Genomic DNA, 21,485 nt, shown 5'->3' on the forward strand with positions numbered 1-21,485 from the left:
ACGCCTGGGGCGGGAGCCGGGTTGCCAGCGCTAGGCTTACTCCTGGCCCCGCCACAATATATATATATATATATATATATATATATACATAACTTTAGATCAGTGGTTCCCAACCCTGCCTGGAGGACCACCAGGCCAATTGGGTTTTCGGGATAGCCCTAATAAATATGCATGGAGCAGATTTGCATGCCTGTCACTTCCAGCTTTACGGTTGTGTGTAATGTACTTGACTAGCTTTCCCTATGCCGCCTTGATAAAGGAATCGAAACGCGTCGGCGTTTAAGGGAATATGTGCAGCTGAAAGCTAAGTACAAATTTATGTAGCACTGGCAGCATGAATGCTTAATAATTTAATCCACAATACTATGACAAGATAAAAAGATAAATTTAAATATAAATATAAAGCAAAAATAAATATAAAAAAGAGCAAATACGGAGGAGGAGGTTCCGTGGGGTATATGAAGAATATACTTCCCTCTAACCGAAGTGGTTGGTTGGGCTATCTGATACCCATCTCGGACCTCTGAAATAAACTCAGTGCGGTGGGTTTATTCTCCAGTGGACTCTGTGACTTTTTTGGTACTTCCATTATATGCAAATCTCTCTCATGCATATTCATTAGGGCTAGCCTGAAAACCCGATTGGCCTGGTGGTCCTCCAGGACAGGGTTGGGAACCACTGCTTTAGATCACAAATCCTGTAGAAACATGAACCAAATTCATGTATAATTATTCCAAAAAAGCGGAGAAAAAAGGCCTCAAGCATAAACCAAAGCTAATCCCTACAAAGCAATAACTTGCAAAACTAGAGGTAAACTCTTACTCAATCGTTGGCCAAAAAACCCTCCACTAATATTTTAATTCCCAAACCAGAGATTGTGGTAATTTAAACCAGCTTTTGCAAAATTTCTAATTTATAAAAAGGTTATGTTCGTAATGAATTTGAATTGATAGAAAAACAACAATTCACCTTCTCTTCATAACCGTGCAACAGTCATTAACAAATTTTAAATCCCAATAAACGTTCTGTTTCACAATATACAATTGCTGCTTCAGGGGAGGACCGGAGTGCCACCATTTCTTTCCACCATGGCTTCTTTTTTACTACAATTGAGAGGGGACATGATCGAAACATTCAAAATACTGAAGGGAATAGACTTAGCAGATAAAGACAGATTGTTCACCCTCTCCAAGGTAGGGAGAACGAGAGGGCACTTTCTAAAGTTGAAAGGGGACAGATTCTGTACCAACGTAAGGAAGTTTTTCTTCACCCAGAGAGTGGTAGAAAACTAGAACGCTCTTCCAGAGTCTGTCATAGGGGAAAACACCCTTCAGGGATTCAAGACAAAGTTGGACAAGTTCCTGCTAAACTGGAACGTAGGCAGGTGAGGCTGGACTCATTTAGAGCACTGGTCTTTGACATGGGGGCCGCCGCGTGAGCGGACTGCTGGGCACGATGGACCACTGGTCTGACCCAGCAGCGGCAATTCTTATGTTCTTATGATATGTTCTTATGACAGTTTAAATCACTTAGTGGGACTGTGGGTTTTTTCTGGTCCTGCCATAGAATTTTTGGGACTCCTGATGTAGGTGGCAAAACTGAAACACGTTCCATGTTAAGATCTTTAATGATTGTGCTTTCTTGCATATTGCTGTTAATAAAAGCATTTGAGGAAACTTCTTAGTTGCAAGCTGATCTCTTGTCAACTGTGCTGTTGTGCTGCTGCTAACTGATCTGTGAAGATTGTTTCCTCCTTTTTGTTGTTTTTTTGGAACTTTCCCATTACTTATGTACGAGTATATATAAAACAAAGTTTCATGCTTAAAAGTATGCCCTTGGATTCTATAAAGTCATCCAAATTTAGGCTCGGATCGCAGATGTGCAGACTAATTAGTTAATGAGACATTAACAATCAATTATAAACATTAATTGGCACTAATTTGGACTTGTGTTTGTATCTGCCTGTGCACCATTATTCTATAAAACTGTGCTTAAATTGTCTCGTGCACAACTCAAAAGGGGGTGTGGCCAGGGGAGGGGCATGGGCGAGTCAGGGGCCATCCCAAAATTTAGGTGCAGTGCTTTAGGAATAGGGCCATTTATGCACCCAACTGCCATTGATTGTGTGTCAGAATGTACACCGGGTTTCAGCAGGCGTAAGTTCTCACGCCCAAAGTTGGGTGCAGGAATCCGCACTAAGCGCTATTCTATAAAGCAGTGTATCACAAACTGTGTGCCATGGCCCCGGTGGATTCAGGTGTGCCCTGAGATGCCAGCGAGGAGGAGAGGTACTAGCACTGGCTGACTGCTTACAGGAGCGAAAGGCACATCCTGTAGTCAGTCAGCTGGCGCCGGCGCCTCTCCTCCTCGCGGGCGTCTCTGCTCCTTCTCCTCACCTCAACTTCTGCAGCCACTCTCCACCACCAGTAATAGGAGGCTCAAGGCCGCGGCTGGAGGTCATCCGCGCATATGGGGACGTCGACGTGATGTCGTCACACAAGCGCGTGATGTCATCATGTTGCCATCCACGCATTTCCGGAGCCCAGATATTGGTGTATCAGCAGCTTAAAAAGTTTGCAACGCACTGCTATAAAGGTTGCTCTGGGATGAGTGACCTTTATAGACAGCCAGGTTTTCAGGATTTCCCCAATTAATATGCATGAGATCTATTTGCATATATTAGAGGCATTGCATGCAAATAAATCTCATGCTTATTCATTGGGAAAATCCTGACTCAGGATAGACTACCCCTAGGTTAGGGTGTCTAATAGCCTTGCACCAGCTCTTCTCCCCCACCATGCACTTTTGGGAAAGGGACAGAATAGTGTGTTCATTGCTGGTTAAAGGCAAAAGTACCAGTTTCTAAAGGAAAATGCAGTTTTGAGCTGAATTAAATGGAAAAAGGAGCAGGACTAGAGAAGCTTTCCTAATAGCAGTTTGTACAGAATCATGGTGCCTTAGCTGCATGGGGGCTAGTTCCGATGAGCTGGAAGCCTAAATGAACAGGAAGAAACTGCTTAGTCCAACAAAGTAGAAAACCATTATTGGTATTGTTCTGCACTTTGATGATTTCTGCTAGAGCTGGCGGGTTGCATGGGATCTTTGGCACTGATCCACTGTGCACTCAGCGGCCTGGGAAACAGTTACATAGTCATCAGTCTCTCTTATGAATTTAGGGCTGGGGTAAGTCAGCATGGTGCCAGCTTTTCATATTTTTAGGACAGCTGATTTATGTTTCAAATCACAAGACAGAGAGCATGCTTACTCTTCTTTTCAAATAGATTTATGAATTTGCTCTTATGCTCTGTGTTGGCCTCTCTAAAAGCTGTGGAGGGGCATAATCAAAAAAAATGTCTAAGTCCCCTTTTGGCCTAAGGTCTTAAACGTTGAAAGTAGAAGCAGGGAAAATGTCCATTATCAAAAAAAATGTCCAAAAGGAGAGTTTTTTTTTTATAATGGCCTGCCTCTACGTTCAGCTGTTTAAATGCCCAGACCACTACTACGTCTAAACTTACAGCATATAATCAACCTACAAAAAGCCTAAGTCCCAAACGCCCAAAACAAGGGCTTTTAGGCGAAGGAGGAGCCAGTCCTTCTCCCAAAAGCTGGATTTTGTAACCGGTATCTGTCAAAAACAACACCGGTTACAGAATCCCCCCCTAACAACGATCCGGGCAGGAGGGAGCCCAAACCCTCCTGGCCTGCGGCACCCCGAGACTACGTTCGGGGCAAGAGGGAGCCCAAGCCCACTTGCCCTGGTGGCACCCCTACTCCCCGACAGCATCGGGGCAAGAGAGAGCCCAAGCCCTCTTGCCTTGCAATCTCCAACCCCCTCCCCCCCCCCCATGATCCGTCCAGGAGGGAGCCCAAGCCCTCCTGGCCCGGCGACACCCCCTAACCCCCCACTAAAATACAGGCAGGAGGGATCCCAGGCCCTCCTGCCTTCGACAAAACCCTCTCACGACCGCCCCCCGAATCCCCAATCGCCGACCCGCGTCCCCCCACCCCCCTCCCTGTACCTTAAAAATTGTTGGTCAGACGGACGGGTGCCAAGCCCGTCCATCCGACAGGCCAGCCATCTCCGGAATGGCTGGCCTTAGGGCCTGATTTGCCCAGAAGGCTCAAACCCCGCCCACAGGTGGGGCTTGAGGCACCTGGGCCAACCGGAATCAGCCCAGTTGTCTTAGGCCCCTCCTGGGAGCAGTGCAGACTCGGCTGGGTCCAGACGCCATCAGGTTATGCTCAAGGCCAGGGTGGAAGTCCAGGTAACCACATTAAATCTTCTTACGTCATCAGCTGGGCTCATTACTTCTTCTACACTGCACTTTTTCCTCAACTTAGCAGCAAGAAAGGGGATGGAAAGAATCCAATTGAAATGAAAAATAGCTAGGGAGCAATTGTGGGAGTCAAAACAGGATGAAAATGCCTAAAAGTCACAATCAAGTGAAACCCATGAATCTTGTTGGAAATAATTACCAACACCTGAAAATATATATGTAAATATTAATACTGCATAAGTCAATAAAAAAATTAAAGCGTAAATCAATAAGTCCACACTTAAAGCTGTAGGTTGTCTTGTCCTTAGTAGCAACTGTCAAGAAGTCTTCGCTAGTAAGTCTAGGCGTTTATCAGATCCCTTCTCTGGTAGCAAGGTCCTTCCACTGGGGCTCATCCATCATCAGGTTTCATGTGGATGGAGATTCTCAGCGATGATGTTTCAAATAGCATTAGTCCATAATTTTGCAGATAAGTCATTAATAGACATTAAAAGGCGCAAACACAGATTTTCATGTAGCAAACAGCTTCCTCTGATATGGCAATTGTCTTTGTGAAGTGATCCGCAATTAATAAGGCAGAAATACCTGTACTGTATATGTCATTTAATTTGTTTCCAACTATACCTGAGTAATATTACTAACAGGATAGGTACGGCATCAAAAGATGAAATACAAAAGAAAGTGCAAACTTATCTGCACTAATTCAAATAGGCTAAGGTCCAATATATTCATTGGCTGAATTATATTAGTCAGCCTAAAGAAAATATGGCTACAATGGCATATGATGTTAAAAGGACAGAGGTAATATGCTAAAACATAAATATGAGTTAACAAAGTGTCAGACCTGAGTAAAAGGATGGCTATAGCCTTAGACATATTAACACATAGGTTATATTGAAACATGCTGCAGCAAAGATATAATAAAACTTAAAGATTGAAATAAAATAGGATTTATGAGAGAAATGTCCTTCCCATGGAATTTTAGCAAATCTTTGATGCAATTTCGCTTGGCTCATAATATACTTCACTAAGAAATCAAAGTAAAATAATACATATTGTTTAAAACTAGACAAACAATCTTTCTAACGAGCAGTGCACAGACTATAATGGGTTAACAGTATAGTGTATATCTCTGTTGAAACACTCAAAGCTTTTCCCATCTGTGACCGGGGAGATAAAAAAGCAGAAGTTAGTTACGTTTGCTTCGTTGCTTCGGTATGTGGTAAATTTGAAAAAGACTTTCACTAATATTCTGAATTTCAATCAATAGGACTGGACATTTTCTTCAGCAACTTATTAGAAAAGTTCTTAAGCAAAGTTAGAAACATTTTTTTTAAATAAAGCTAAACACTGATTGCATTGTGTTAAAACCAGGAAGTATTCCTGTGTGTACCAGAGAAAAAAAGGGGAAGTAACATTTCTTCTTATAATTTCCAAGAGAAGGCAGAGAGAGAGAGACTGATAGCAGGTAAGTAAAGGAAAAATAACTTTTTCTTTTATATTGTTAATTATATTGAGTACTCATAAATGGAAATCCACTCGTATTTCCAAACAAACATTGAATTTGACATATGACACAATACAACAGATCGAATTTAACGTATGACACAATACAACAGACTACGATTCACTGTAGCACGAAAGGCTACAGTTCCTAGAAAAATGTACAGACATTAATTGCTAGCAAATATTAAGGGAACGCCCCTCTTGTAGCTAAAAAAATTGATTCTCTTAAAGTGCATTGCAGTTTTCTGTTTTTCCCTGACTCTAGGAAACAAAATCCTATAAAGACAAAGGGGGTTTTAATCTTGCATTGTCGCCTGTCTATTAGTTAGGCGTACTCATGACATATATTAGGCTATCATGAGACGTTCTGAGAGTGTGAGGGTGTGACATGTTGGTTTTCCTGTGCTATTAATGAATCCGCTACTTTTGGGTTGCGCTAACGGCAGCTATCTATCACGGTTATCACCTTTATCACCCCCCTGTTCACAGCTGTTGAACCACAGTTCAACAGGTGTGAAAGAGGCAGAGAGATAGCAAATAGCATACAAATCTACCGGGAGGGATTGTAATGGTAACACGAATTGAGGAGCTTGTTTTTATATCCGACTTTAATGATGTAATAATGTATTTGTCAGCGGGGGTCAGAGAAATGGGGCATTTCCCCTGTGGATGGATTTTTAGACTACAGGAGGAGATAAGAAATTAGAAAGTGGAGGAGATCACCCGTGAGATGCTGACACAGAAAGTTAGTGGCTGAGTCAGTGACTGTCATAATAATAGAAGAACAACAATGTGTGTCCCTGAACCCCTGTAGACCATGTGTAATGACCCGGGAAAAAGATACCAGGACTCGCATGGAGACCTTAGGTAAGTCTTTTTTTCACATGTAGCAGTCAGTGACAACTGTGAAAGCAGTGAGAGGGTGAGAGCATGTATGTATATATCTTTCCATGTGTTTAATGGGTTACAAAATGGGCTAGTTAGTGATGATCGTAGGGATCATAAGGGGGAAATTCCCTTGTTGGGTCCTGAGGTAAAAGGATCATTACCAGGCTGGGCCAGGGGGCCACCTCATTTGTAGGTCAGAGATCGACACTCATAGGCGTAATGACCCGTTCTGTTGTAAGTCCAGCATCGTCTTTGAGACTTGTCTATAGGAGGAGGGGGTCCCATGGGCCCTTCCTGGTCTGCCACGGGTCCCCACACCAGAACCACAGGCGTTACGTGGCCAAGGGGCATTACTACGGGGCCACTGAATTTGTGCCAGTTGTACAGCTTCCTTTAGGGCAAGCTGCACTGCAAGGTCTCGGATGAAGGAGCATATGTCAGAGCCAACCTTATATTGGAGAGAGGTGAGCTTAGACATATCCTTTTCTTCGGGGTATCTAGCGCGGAGGGCTTTCCAAATGGAGGATCGATAATTATTAAATCGGTCCCCATCAAAATTCTTAACATCAATGGTATAATTGGCAATGCCTGCATCGGCAAAAATGTTGGTTGTAACTTTACCAACACATTTAACCAGCAGGGAGCGCACATCTCCAAGGGCTAATTCCCACTGGGAGGTGATTTGTTCAAATTTGGCGATCCAAGGGGATGCTCCGGTCATAAGGGGAGGGAGCAGAGCTTTGACAAAAAGTTTATCAGCAAAGCATCAAGGGGCATATTCAGATGAAGTGCTTCCAGAATTAGCTCGAAGGGCCGGTGGATGTGGGGCAGGCATAGACAGGTACAGTGGTTTAGGCAGGGACAAATGAAGGGGTTCATCAGGAGGAACATATGGAGCAGGAGCAGGTGTTAGTGTGTCAGCGGGTTGGACAGAAAAAAACTCACGGTCATAGTTCTCAGCAGGCTCCAGAAAGGTAGATGCATGAGAATAAGAGGGTGGGTCTAAAGGGGTATCCCCTGCAACAGGAGATTGGGTTGCTGGGGAAGCGGAAGGAGGGTCCACACATTGGGCATGCCAGATTTTCCACATATCTAAATGTTAATTTAGTGAATTACCTTTGGTAGTATTAAGAATAGTAGTACAGAGGGAAACAAGATCATTCCAAAAGAATGACCCCTGTTCAGGCCATTTCCAATCGGCAGATTGGGTGATACTGCGTATGGAGGTATGTTTAACCCATGTGTCATGGAAGAGTTGAATGAGTTTGTGTAAGCTAGGATGGGATGCTTGTGGGAGTGCGGCCAAAGGCAACATAGTAAGAATAATTTTTCCTAGGGCTCAAGATAATCAATACGTCTATCTACAAGAGGACTGTGGATCTTAGCACAGATCCTTCCTAAGCTATCAATTAGGATATACTATATACAATACAATACTATACAAGATACTATATACAAGAAAGGAAAGAATACTTACAATTGATGAACTGTGATCACAGAAGAATAGGTACCTTATTAGCGCTGTAGCATGCATGAGATGATTCTGAGCAAAAAAATTCAGTGGTTAATTAACAAAATAAGAAAGAGCAGCACTGCTGTCCCGGTTACAGCTGACTCTGTCTCCTAGGGGTTATAAAATGGGTAAAATTTATACTTTGAAGTTCCCTAATCCACTCGTTGGTGCTGGGGCACAGCCGGGACGGGCTGTGGGGTAATTAGAAATGCTATCTAGTAAGGAGAAGAGAGACAGAGAAAGATAGCTTTGAGGACATATATTTCATGGGCGTTCAGTAGAGAGCACTGGCATAAAGACCGTGCACCAGCTGGTACTAGGTGGAAAATTTAGGAAGAAAGATAAAAGAAGTCAGGCATCAGTTCCCCAAAATATGTATGTGACTGATGATATATGGCACCAATGATAAGGATTCATAGAAACATCAAAATGCAATATCACTATACAATGTAATAGCAAAAGATGGTGGTTACCTGTGGACAGAAAATTTAATTGTTAGCAAGACCTGATTCCAATGGATTCAGGGCAGTCCTATTGGAACAACCAAATTCCTAATAACCGGGGACTCGCTCTCGCTCTCCCCTGCAGGTCAGCTAATCTGACCTGACGCATACGGCTGATCCACCCGCCCGTTGGTAACGTTTTTAACAACGTGTCAGACCTGGATGACTCCGGGCTATTGCTAATCAGCGCCTGTGTCCTATGGAGCGCCACGCTACTATCCATGCCTCCGACACCTGAGCCTCCAGGGTTAAGCAAAGGGATAACCCAAGCCCCAGAGATCAGCCAGGTTGTTCAAATGAGGTGCACCTCTATTTCACTGTGACATCCACTATCGGTCACAGAATCACACCAGCAATAAAACATCATAACTCTAACAACACCAGAAATCCTGCAATATAAAACATCATAACTTTAACAATGCCAGAAATCCTGCAACATAAAACACAGTTATGGAAATGCAACAGACGGGGAGGCAGAGGCCTACAACCCGCGTACTTACAACTGGAAAGTGGTCTAAGGCTGCGAGATCCCCTCTATCAAACGTCGGGGTCTACCATTGAAGAAGCTGCTATTAATGCCTTCACTGACAGATCACTCGACTCTCTTTATGCTGGTTCAAATAATATGAATTTAATAATCAATAGCAATAGCCCTTTGTTGAATTTTCCCCTAAATGACTTAAATAAAAAGTCCTCTGTTCAAAGTTACTTCATGTGGAGATTCTCACAGCAGTACTTGGACTTTAAAGCACCGAACAAAATTCCTGCACACCTAACTCAAATAATACATGTACCTTTTTTTTTAACAAGTGTTGATGTGACACCATCCCTAACATGTATTGAAGAGCTGCCAGAGACTTTAGCCAAATATGGATCAGAAGGGACACACTGCAAGGTCGAACAAGTGCTGATATACATAATGCAAGCGAGAATAGAACCTTCTGGCCAGCCTTGCAAATATCGCCACAACTATAAACTGTTAGACTGCACACAAACACTGGCATCCAAATGTGCTGCTTTATGCCCAGTAAAGGCACTGCTTCAGTGCTATGAAATAAAATGAAAAGTGTCAAGAAAAGTGTGGAATGACTTGTAAGTTTCATGGCTCCACATCATTCTCTTCTTGGTTGGGCTGAGAACTTTTCATTGGTCCCTTGCAACCAGCTAATATCACAGTTAGTGCCAAAATCAAAGCCGACTACATTGAGGGCCTGCTTTACTGCATAAATGGAACTGCAGAAAAATTTGTCCTATTTTTATATGGTAACCCATGGCCACTTAAATACTAAATATTGTCTTAAGTGTCTATGTGTTAGCCAGCTTAAAAAGAACTGGATATGCAAAGCCAGAGCCCACAGAGGACCCTGCTTTGAATATCCAAGAATAACACCATCGTCAGTGAACAAAACACTCACCGCCCAATGGCTGAATATTGACACACACACCCCCCTACACACACACACACATACACATACTTTATTCCTTAACTTATAATTAAGACTTTTTGACATAGCCAGTGAAAATCACCAAGAAAGCATTCACATTTGGACTTCTTCCCCGCAAATCTTGGTGCAGTCAGCGATGAACATGGCAAAGGTTTCACCAGGACATTGTCACTATGGAAAAAAGATATCAGGGCAACTGGAATCCATCAATGCTAGCTGACTATTATTGGACATTGCAACAAGATGCACTGGACAAATTAAAATCAGCAAGAAAACACTTTTAGCCACAGTGAACTATCACAGCGTATTAGAAACTTTGTGCATTAAAACACGTTATAGTCAATTAAAGAGACCATCGTGTTTCTCAAAATTCCTACCTGATACAGTCAATGGGAAATTATATTTGTGTTTATTTTGAAGGGGTTTGTCATAATTACCAGTTTGTTTTAAGGAAGCAAAACCTTTGGAAAAAATTGTTGTCCAGTGTTATTAGGTGTAAATTGACAATTATTGGCACGGTTGGTCTTGTTAAGTTGCACACACAAGTCAGCTATGTGCACTGATTTGTGTGCTCAATTTATAGCACTATAGACAGAATTTGGGGGTCAGTGCATCATTTGTTGCCAGAGGATATGGTAAAAGCAGCTAGCATAGGCCGCCGGTGCCGTTTGCAGCACACGTTTTTCCATCGGGGCACGAAGCCCCTGCAGCAGCCCGACGCTAGCCAGCCTTAAAACTCCACGAGTCCGAAGGGGCGTGGTCCAAAGGGGCAGGACATGCCCCTTTTGAGCCCCTTCAGAGCCTGTGAGGAGTCTGGAGAAGGCACATACTATTTCCTTCCACTGTGGGCAAAAGAAAGGCAAAATTACATTCTTTACCTTCAGGAATGGGAGTTTTGGACCAGTATCTTTTGGCTCCTTCTTTGCCACAGGTGGAAGAGCAGGTAACTTTAAGTGTGCAGTCTCCCTCTCCTCAGCAGAGCCGTCACCACCTCCCCAGCCATCAACCTTTGCTGGAAGAGTAGAGACACCCTCTAAGGTGGAGGTTGTAGCCTCTTCCTCACAATCGTGTGATCAAACTGGACTTAATGTATTAGATCAGTCTGGAGGTGTGAGATCAAAAGGATTGACTCCTGTTCAAATAGTTACAGAGTTAACCCATGATGTTCTCCCCAAGGACAAAGTATCACTTTAAATGATATATGACTTACTGTGAATAGAATTGAATCTTCATTGCAGAATACAGTTTTGAAATTGTGTCAGTTCTCCACAGATACCACAGTTAAAGTAAATGAGCATGAAAATCAAATAACAGAGCTAGGAAATAAACTAGATAAATTGAATCAATCTGTGGGTAATTTACAGAGTATTGCTCTTGCTAATGTTAAAGATAGTATATTGTTTCATGCTAAGATGGAAAGAATGGAGAATTACCGTATTTTCGCGGATATAACGCGCACCATTGTAAAACGCGCACAGGGGTATAGCGCGCAGAAATCACGATGATATGTACAAAAACTTTTCTATACCGCGCTCAGGCATATAACGCGCATGCTGCCCGACTCTCCTTTCGCCCGCCCTGACTTTCCGTGCGCTGTCCCGACTCTCCGTTCACCCCCCCTGACTTCCGTGCACTGTCCTCCCTTGAAGTCCTGTCCCCATCCTGAAAGCCTGATGCCCCCCCCCGACGTCCGATACATCCCCCCCCCCGGCAGGACCACTCGCACCCTCACCCCGAAGGACCGCCGACTCCCCAACAATATCGGGCCAGGAGGGAGCCCAAACCCTCCTGGCCACGGCGACCCCCTAACCCCACCCCGCACTACATTACGGGCAGGAGGGATCCCAGGCCCTCCTGCCCTCGACGCAAACCCCCCTCCCCCCCAGCCGACCCGCGACCCCCCTGGCCGACCCCCATGACCCCCCCACCCCCCTTCCCCGTACCTTTGGAAGTTGGCTGGACAGACGGGAGCCAAACCCGCCTGTCCGGCAGGCAGCCAACGAAGGAATGAGGCCGGATTGGCCCATCCGTCCTAAAGCTCCGCCTACTGGTGGGGCCTAAGGCGCGTGGGCCAATCAGAATAGGCCCTGGAGCCTTAGGTCCCACCTGGGGGCGCGGCCTGAGACACATGGTCGGGTTTGGCCCATGTGCCTCAGGCCGCGCCCCCAGGTGGGACCTAAGGCTCCAGGGCCTATTCTGATTGGCCCACGCGCCTTAGGCCCCACCAGTAGGCGGAGCTTTAGGACGGATGGGCCAATCCGGCCTCATTCCTTCGTTGGCTGCCTGCCGGACAGGCGGGTTTGGCTCCCATCTGTCCGGCCAACTTCCAAAGGTACGGGGAAGGGGGGTGGGGGGGTCGTGGGGGTCGGCCAGGGGGGTCACGGGTCGGCTGGGGGGGAGGGGGGTTTGCGTCGAGGGCAGGAGGGCCTGGGATCCCTCCTGCCCGTAATGTAGTGCGGGGTGGGGTTAGGGGGTCGCCGTGGCCAGGAGGGTTTGGGCTCCCTTCTGGCCCAACTACACAAAGGTACGGGGAAGGCGGGTGGGGGTGTCGTGGGGGTCGGCCAGGGGGGTCGCGGGTCGGCTGGGGGACGGGCGGAGGTTCTTGGGGGGGGGCGGTCGTTGGAGGGAGGGGGGGTTGCGTCGAGGGCAGGAGGGCCTGGGATCCCTCCTGCCCGTAATGTAGTGCGGGGTGGGCTTAGGGGGTCGCCGTGGCCAGGAGGGTTTGGGCTCCCTCCTGGCCCGATATTGTTGGGGAGTCGGCGGTCCTTCGGGGTGAGGGTGCGAGTGGTCCTGCCGGGGGGGGGGATATATCGGACGTCGGGGAGTCGGCCGGGCAAGAGGGCTTGGGCTCCCTCTTGCTCCGATCGTGGATGCGGGTGCGGGTGGGAGCGCGTGCGAGCGGTCGTTCGGGGTGGGGGTGCGAGCGGTCCTGCTGGGGGGGTGAATCGGGCGTCGGGCGGGGTGGGAACTATGTTTAAAAACTTTTGTATACCGCGCTCAGGCATATAACGCGCGAGGGGTATGCGCGGTACGTAAAATCACGTATAACGCGCGCGTTATATCCGCGAAAATACGGTATATAAGAGTCAGGAATCTTTGTTTCCTCAGTCTCCCTATTACACACTACCTATCTCCATTGGAACTAGTAAGAATGTATATGAGGGAAATTTTGCAATATCTTAATGTGGACACATTTGAACCTGATAACCTCTACTACATTACCAGGGCTTCCAAGGAAGAGGCAGATGAAGGGGAAATTGATAAATTAGTTTCACCTGATAGCTTGGACTTATCTCAATTCTTAGAGTCATCTAAAGACAGAATTACAAAACGGGCTACACTCTTGGTGGTTTTCAAAACAGAGCTAGAGAAGCAAACTATCTTGAAGTTACCGTATTTTTCGCTCCATAAGACACACTTTTTTTCCACCCAAAAATGGGTGGAAATCTCGGTGCGTTTTATGTAGAGAAGGTACAAAAAATTACACCCCCGTACTGTTTAAAAACACCCCTCCCACCGCTGCACCTATTTATAACCCCACCCGACCGCCGCTATCTGCCCGACCTTCACCGTCCACCCGACCACTTACAAATCACAGTACCTGGTGGTACATCTTGATCCCTCCCTCCCTAGCTGTGTCCTCTTCTTATTTCCCAGCCAGCGGCACAGAGGTCAGAAGAGCGCGGTGGTCAGGAGCAAAGCTTTCCGCGCTCCCGTTTGGGCCTGCGCTGTTTTCTGAATGGCTGCAATCAGTTCTCGTGAGTCCCGGGGTACTGGGGGGGTACATGGAGGGTATGAGGCCTGCCTGCCTGCCATTAGGCCAGCCTGCCTGTCACTAGGCCAGCCTACCTGTCACTAGGCCAGCATGCCTGTCACAAGGCCAGCCTGCCTGTCACTAGGCCAGCCTGCCACTAGGCCTGCCTACCACTAGGCCTGCCCTGTGCCCTGTCCCAGCCTACCACTAGATCACGAGAGGGGGGGACAGGGTACAGAGCCTGGCAGGGAGGGGGGAACAGGGTGCAGAACCTGACAAGGAGTATGGGGTTGGGTACAGAGCCTGGCAGGGAGAATTTGGTTCAGAATGTTTTTTTTCTTGTTTCCTCCTCTAAATCTAGGGTGCGTCTTATGGACAGGTGCATCTTATGGAGCGAAAAAATACAGTATATTTTATTAAAAAACAAGCTCAATTTTGTGGCCAGCGAGTATTTGTAAAACTGATGTCTCTAAATAGACTCAATTCAAAAGGAAGCAATTCCAAGCACTCAGGCCTAGAGCTTTAGCGGTGGGTGCGACCTCTTTTTTGAAATTTCCCTGTAAATGCCTTATCTCACATTTAAGTGCTAAATATGTCTTTACAGACCCAGTCCAGTTAGCTAGTTTTCTAAAGGATAAACCAGTGCAGATAGTATCTTAGTTTTTCATTTTGTTTTCTTATCAGGGAGGATAATTGACGACAAATAAAATTTATGCCACACTCTGCCTGCCAAGAAGTTTAATAGTTTTTACTTACTGAATGTGATCTGCTATAATTGGTACTAGCAGCCAGATAATGTGGGCTAGATCACTGAGTTCTTAGACTGTATATTATTGAGCATTTTTATGCTAATGGCTGTAATTGATATTCTTTTAAGTTTGTTATATAATTTGTAACAAATTAATAAATAAATGAAAAAAAAGCAGTTAGCATAATTAGATTCTATAAAGCTTGGACAAATTCCTGGAAGAAAAGTCCATAAACTGTTATAAAGGTAGATGTGGGGGAAGCCACTGCTTTTCCCTGGGGTTAAATAACGTTGAATCTTGCTATTGTTTGGAATCCTGTACTTGTGACCTTGATTGGTCATTGTTAGAAAGAGGATGCTGGGCTTGATGGACCTTTGGTCCAGTATATCAATTCCTATGTTCTTATATTTACCCCTTCTGCTTTGCAACAAATCAGAGCTCTCAAGTCATCCAGTGATAACTATGTAAGAGTGCGGCATAAATGTATTTTTAGTTGAGGCCTTAATATCCTATCACTTTTTCCAGTCACAAGAGGTCTTCTTAACCAAATGAAAGCAGAACAGAGATAAAAGGATGGCTGTATTGATTGCTTAGCCATGGGACTTAAGAGGCATCAGTCTCTCATTTATGACTACCAGCTATGTTTAGAGGGATGTAAGGGTCGCAAAAAGAACTGCCAAGGACCAAGATTATAACCACAATACTCAGAAATATGTGTAGTACTCAGATATTCATCTTCTGTGCCAAAGAGAAGTCTAAAGAATACGAGTCTGCATTGATGTTTTAATTCTCCCAAACACATGGCAACCACTGAACTGCATGAATAAGCATTCTGAAACTGTGTACTACAGACAAAAATAAAGCAGAAACTCATGGCCAGCCATCAAATGACAGCAAGGGAGTTAGCCGGCCGAAGTACCACTGGGGGTCACTGAAAGCAGAATTTGAGAAAAAAAAATACAGAATTCCTCCAGACAGCAGAATGTAAAGGAATTGAACATCCACCACCATGGTTATTGTGCTGGAGGAGGATCACTAACATTTATAGCATCATTTGTTTTCTGATGCTATAAATGAATCACTTCCTATAGTAAGAATTATTTTGGAAATTAAGTCATTTTAAAAAGCAGCTCTTCCCTCATTTATAAACGTTTTAGGAGTCCATTTACAAAGGTGTAGAAAATGACCTTTGCTTGCCCTTACGCGGGCCTTTCCTGTGCACTAAGGCCATTTTTAACGCTCCTGGAAAATGGCCAATTTTCCATTTTCTGAGTTGGCCATTATCAAAATTAGCACAAGAGTTTCAAGTTTTAAGTTTATTTAAAATATTTGATATAATCGCAGTATCCAAATCCAATGCGATTTACAATATTAAAAATAGAAAAAATAAAAAATTTCCAACAATCAGGACATTAAAGACAATTATGATATAAAAACACTGATGAAGAGGAGGGGGGGAATGGATTAAATACAATTCGAAAATAAATAAAAAGGAAGGGTAAGGAAACAAAAGGTTGGGAAACGGTACCCACTTAATTTCTACTTAACAGTGTTCCTTGTCCAGATAAATTCCAGGGAATGAGATAATGTGATTATGAAAAGGGTCAGTTAAAGACATCCTTAAACAGCCAGCTTTTTAATAGGTCTTTAAATTTAGTAGGTAATTTTTCTTCTCTTATATTGAGAGGAAGAGAGTTCCAAATTTGGGGAGCTTTAACAGAAAAGATCAAATCCCTCCTTGAATAAATAATTTTTAGTGAGGGAGCCCTTACTGCCACCTATTTTTTGAGCAGTAAACGCTCACATGTTAATTAGTGGGCAGCAGTATAGATGCACTAACTGATTAAAATGTTTAGTGCATGATTTGTGTACTCACATTCAGAATGTACCATGGGGGCACTTACCATGTGTCCCGCAGTAAGCACACGCTAATGCTTACTCCAGCTTAGTAGGGTCCACCTTAGGAGTCAGCACCCAAGAAAATGACCTGGGTGTCATTGTAGACACTACACTGAAATCTTCTGCCTAGTGTGCGGCTGCAGTGAAAAAAGCAAACAGATGATAAATAAAGACCAAGAATATTGTAATGCCTCTGTATCGCTCCATGGTGCAACCTCATCTTGAGTACTTCACACATTTCTGGTTACCATATCTCAAAAACAGGTATAACAGAATTAGAAAAGTTTCAAAGACGAGCAATCAAAATGATAAAGAGGATGGAACTCCTCACATATGAGGAAAAACTAAAGAGGAAGATACGGCGGTGGTGATCCATGTGAGGACAAACAACGTGAGCAACAGGAACTACAGCAGGGAAGTACTGAAGGAACAGTTCCAGATGCTAGGAAGGAAGTTGAAGACCAGAAACGCTGAGAGTAGTGTTCTCGGAGATCCTGCTGGTACCCAGGGCTGATGAAAAGAGGTAGATGGAGCTTCAAGCAGTCAACGCGTGGATGAAGTGCTGGTGTGAGGAAGAAGGATTCCACTTTGTGCGCAACTGGACGATGTTCTGGGGGAAGAGCAAGCCATACAGGAAGGATGGACTCCACCTCAGCAGAGACGGAACGAGGCTACTTGCAAGCAACATCAAGGGAGAAATTGTGAAGTTTTTAAATTAGGAAGAAGGGGAAAGCTGACAGTCGACCAAGAGTCGATGGTTCGGGAAAAGATATACCCAGAGGATACCTGCAGGAAGATTGCAGGGAAGACTCACTGGATCATAGGCAAGGCAGAAATCCTGACGGATCGAAAGGGGCACAAGAGGGGAGGAAAAGCAAGAAAGTAACAGGCCGAAAACTCAAGTGTATGTACTTGTACACAAACACAAGGAACCTAAGGAATAAGATAGGGGAATTGGAAGCTATGGCACAAAAAGAATACTTTCACATCATCGACATCACAGAAACATAGTGGAATGAGGAAAACGTCTGGGACACTACTTCCGGGATACAAGCTATACTGCAGAGACAGAGTGGGTCAAAAAGGTGGGGGTATTGCCTTATACATCAAAAAAGGAATTGAGTCTACCGGAGGGAACATGCCAGAAACAAAAAAATAAGGTAGAGTCTCTATGGGCCAAAATGGAACGGAAATGAAAATCGGCATCTACTACTGACCAAAGGGCAGTCCAAAAAAACGGATGGAGAAATGATGGACGAGATTAAACGCAACTGCAAGGGAGGCAACACAGTTATCATGGGCGACTTCAATTATCCGAGGATAGACTGGAACCTAGGCACCTCCAGCTGCGGTAGGTAGACCAAGTTCCTGGATGCTCTAGGCGATTGCTTCCTGGAACAACTTGTCAAGGAAAATACGAGAGGAAATGCAATTCTGGACTTAGTTCTAAATGGACTATGAGGACTGGCGTAAGGTATAGAAGTAGAAGGGACGCTGGGAAGCAGTGATCACAATATGATCCACTTCAACCTGGCACGGGGGCGAAACATCAATCCAGAACGACGGTCATGGCACTGAAATTCCAAAAAGGGAATTACGAAGGGATGAGACTCATGGTGGGGAAAAAGATTAAGAAGAGGATAAACGCTGTAAAATTGCTAGAGCAAGCATGGTCCCTTTTTAAGGACACAGTCACCGAGGCGCAAAATCTCTATATATCGCGTATCAACAAGGGATCGGATGGCATTCATCCGAGGGTAATCAAGGAACTGAAAGGGGTTATAGCTGAACTGCTTTAACAAATAATTAATCTGTCGATCAAATCGGGAAGGATTCCGGAAGACTGGAAAGTGGCGAATGTTACGCCGATCACCAAGAAAGGTTAGAGGGGAGATCTGGGAAACTACAGACCAGTGAGTCTGACCTCCATACCGGGAAAAATGGCAGAGGTGCTGATAAAGGATCGCATCATTGACCACCTTGATGGACACAATCTGATGAGGACCAGCCAGCACGGCTTCAGCAAAGGAAGATTTTGCTTGACAAGCTTGCTGCACTTCTTTGAGGAAGATAATAGGCAGATACACAAGGGTGACCCGGTCGACATTGTATATCTGGATTTTCAGAAGGCATTAGACAAGGTCCTGCATGAACGACTACTTCAAAAAATTGTGAGCCATGGAATCAAGGATGAAATACTCACGTGGATTAAAAACTGGTTGGCAGATAGGAAACAGAGAGTAGGGGTAAATGGACAATACTCGGACTGAAAAAGCATCACGAGTGGAGTGTTGTAGGGTTCGGTGCTTGGACCCATGGTCTTCAATAAATTTTATAAACGACCTGGAAATTGGTACGACAAGCAAGGTGATTAAATTTGCAGGCGATACGAAGTTATTCAGAGTACTGAAGACACGAAAGAATTGCAAAGATCTGCAACATGACATAAACACGCTCGAGAAATGGGCCGCGACTTGGCAAATGAAGTTTAACGTGGATAAGTGTAAGGTGTTGCATGTCGGTAACAAAAATCTTATACACGAATACAGGATGTCTGGTGCAGGACTTGGAGTGACCCCCCAGGAAAGAGACTTGGGAGTACTGGTCGACAAGTCGATGAAACCGTCCGCGCAATGCGCGGTGGCAGAGAAAAGGGCAAACAGAATGCTAGGAATGATTAAGAAGGGGATCACTAACAGATCAGAGAAGGTTATCATGCCGCTACACAGGGCCATGGTACGCCCCCACCTGGAATACTGCATCCAGCACTGGTCACCGTACTTGAAGAAGGACACGGTACTACTCGAAAGGGTCCAGAGAAGAGCGACTAAAATGGTTAAGGGGCTGAAGGAGTTGTCGTACAGTGAGAGATTAGAGAAACTGGGCCTCTTCTCCCTTGAAAAGATGAGACTGAGAGGGGACATGATCGAAACGTTCAAGATAATGAAGGGAATAAACTTAGTAGATAAAGACAGGTTGTTCACCCTCTCCAAGGTAGGGAGAATGAGAGGGCACTCTCTAAAGTTAAAAGGAGATAGATTTTGTAGAAACATAAGCAAGTTCTTCTTCACCCAGAGAGTAGTGGAAAACTGGATCTCTCTTTCGGAGGCTGTTATAGGGGAAAACACCCTCCAGGGATTCAAGACAAAGTTAGACAAGTTCCTGATAAACCAGAATGTAAGCAGGTAAGCCTAGACTCAGTTAGGGCACTGGTCTTTGACCTAAGGGCTGCGATGGGAGCGGACTGCTGGGCACGATGGACCACTGGTCTGACCCAGCAGCGGCAGTTCTTATGTTCTTCAGCTTGGAAGAGACGGCTGAGGAGGGATATGATTGAGGTCTACATTTCTGTTGATGATTGAGGTCTACATGCTGTTGGTTGTTCCTCCTCTCTGATGAATTTCTTTTAGAAAGACGGGTAATAAATCCTATTCAATAAATAAAACAAATAAATTGCAATCTTATAATGATGTATTTATTTTTATTTATAAAATTGATGTAATGTAGTTCGGTTGTTTACAAATCAAAAGCAACATTAACAATCTGTCTAAACTAAACTATTCACTACCTCAGGATCCCCACCACAACACAGATATACATTCATCCCAAAAACAACAAACAAATCTTCTACCTTTAGCATCTAAAATACATTTACTATCCTCAAATGTCTGAAATAAGTTCAGTCAGATGCTTCACAAAATAATCATATCATCACAGCCCTCATAAAGACCAAACAATTTGGCTCCATCCAGTCTCTTAAGACTCTGCAGGGCTGGCACTATAAGGGTACAAACAGGGCAATTCATAGGCAGTGGGACACTTTTTTATTTGGGGAGGCTCCAAAACGATCCTGTGGCATGATGATTCCCCCCCACCTACCTTCCTCGGTCGCTGTAATTTTAAATCTTTGGGCATCCGCTGTGCAGTGTCAACGATCAGGCCTACCCTGGAAGACTTCATTCTACAGCGATATTGTGCAGCGGCTACCCGCAGATTTAAAATTACAGCAGCCAGGAGGAGGAAGGTGGAATAGAGCCATAACTGACTCTTCTGATTACCAATTTTTGGGGAGGCTTCCCCCGTTCCAACACCTATGAGTTAATTGCCCTAGACCCCCCATGCCACAGGGGGCCTTAAAGCCTGAGCCCTTTTCAGTTTTGAACAGTCTGCTGGTAATCTTTGGATTCTTGTCCAAATTTCTGTTTTGGGCCACATCATGTCTTATACAAGCCCTGTTCCTCTGTGTTTTATGTTCCAACCAAATCACTGGGGAGGATGGGATAGCCAGAGGAGCCTGCTGTGATCATCTCGGAGAGTGTCCTAGTTTATCAAAGGAAAGCACCTTTGACAAATGCTCGGGTTCCTTAATATGCAAGGCTTTATAAACCAAGGTCAGAATTTTTAAACTTAATCCACCAGTTTAATAGTTGCCAATACAAATCCTTCAGAATAGGGAGTGCATGGTCCCTAGCAGTTTTGTTCATCAACATTTTAGCAACTGTATTCTATAGAAGTTGTAGCTAACATAGGCTGCTCATTGGTAGGCCTTAGTACAAAGATTTATAGTAATCCAGCCTGGTAATATAGTGCATCAATGATTCTGGCGAGATCTTTAACCATTAAGGGACGCTGATGCCAAATCAAACATGGGCATCTAGAAGTTGTCCAAACTATGAAGGAAATGTGGGCCTTTAGAAAGCAGATCAAGGAAGGAGCAGATCCAAGATGGCGATTTGAGACAGGACGCGCTGAGCTGCGTGTCCCAGGACTGTGCTTTTTTCAATTTTCTTAACGGTAATTACTTACCGCGATGCCGAAGAGACGGGGCCGGAGTGCCGCTTCTGCCTCGCGGCGTCCTGGAGCCCCGGGTCTCGGGAATATTCAGGATTTACTGCGGCGCATGCAGGAGGTCGCAGTGACGTCGGATGGCGGCCCGCTGACAACACAGGGA

The 21,485-nt window shown here is 44.8% G+C and overlaps 1 protein-coding gene across 3 annotated transcripts in view; it reads left to right on the forward strand.

Moving 5' to 3' along the window:
• GFOD1 (glucose-fructose oxidoreductase domain containing 1) overlaps positions 1-21,485 on the forward strand; it is a 159,498-nt gene that overhangs the window by 117,311 nt on the left and 20,702 nt on the right. Inside the window, exon 1 of one of the 3 annotated variants that reach the window (XM_033934635.1) lies at positions 5,194-5,745. The exons of the other annotated variants lie outside the window; for them this stretch is intronic. The gene's annotated coding sequence lies outside the window, so the exon portion shown is untranslated. Of the gene's footprint in view, positions 1-5,193; positions 5,746-21,485 lie in introns of those variants that run through there. 3 annotated transcript variants of the gene reach the window in all.

Source organism: Geotrypetes seraphini, chromosome 2 (genome assembly GCF_902459505.1).
Source record: "Geotrypetes seraphini chromosome 2, aGeoSer1.1, whole genome shotgun sequence".
In the NCBI taxonomy this organism is placed as follows: domain Eukaryota; kingdom Metazoa; phylum Chordata; class Amphibia; order Gymnophiona; family Dermophiidae; genus Geotrypetes; species Geotrypetes seraphini.